The following is a 1005-nucleotide window of genomic DNA, read 5'->3' on the forward strand; positions in this document are numbered from 1 at the left end:
TGTTATGATTGGCCCAGAGCCATTAAATTGGCCCAGAGTAGATGTTTTTTACGTTAGCACATTCTGAATTTGTATGTGCTCATTCTGGTAATCTCGTTCTGCATTTACACAGAGGAGATTACCGGTAATTTACTGGTAATGTTACGACTTCTCATACCGGAAAATTGCCCGGTATTTTTTTTTTATTTACCGGTATTTTTGAAAAGGTCCCGTTTACACATGGTCTCTTAGCGGTAATTTACCAGTAATTTACCAGTAAAATATGTATGTGTGAAAGGGGCAACTGATTCATTCAAGAGTGAAACACCACTACTGTCTGCTGTTTGGAGACGGGGACTGTCGATTTATGATTTGCATTTTGATTTGACTTGTAGTTTGCAAATATTTTTGTTCGCAGAGTAAAAACAGATCAAATAAATAGCAATATTGTGTTTAAAATGTAAGTTGCTCAATATTAACTTCTAATTTAACAGTTGAATAAAAGCAATATGACACTAGCAATTGTGCTGTTGGTGTTGTTCACAGCTTGCTAATATCTGGAACAACAGCATTCTGTAATATAGTAATAAAATACAAAACTTAACAAAATAAGAGCAAAATAAATAAAAAATGTATAGCAAGGAAAAAAGCTCGCCATCCCTGATTATTTCATTACTAGAGTAATGTACTAGAGACAAATCCCAGAGCCATGTGGGAAACCTCCATTGGAAAACTCCAAGTGACTCCACGCATGAGAAAGAATGAAAGACAGGGAATCCGAGCTGCGGCAGGCATACGTACAAGCAGATACAAGCTTCCCCTTCCTCAAATTGAAATTCGAGACTTCTAATGAACAAGTGATTTCCTCTGGAAGTTAGTGCCACAAAGGGTTCAAAAGCACAAACTGACGAAAAGTGTGGGAGCCGACTATTTAAACCAGTGCTTCAACATTCTGTTGTTTGAGTCATTCACATTGCATTATGTAGCGTCTGCGTAGAATCATGCATGATCTTTGGGGTGTTTATG

The sequence above is a fragment of the Sinocyclocheilus grahami genome, unplaced genomic scaffold, assembly GCF_001515645.1.
Source record: "Sinocyclocheilus grahami isolate Dianchi unplaced genomic scaffold, SAMN03320097.WGS_v1.1 scaffold527.1, whole genome shotgun sequence".
Lineage (NCBI taxonomy): Eukaryota > Metazoa > Chordata > Actinopteri > Cypriniformes > Cyprinidae > Sinocyclocheilus > Sinocyclocheilus grahami.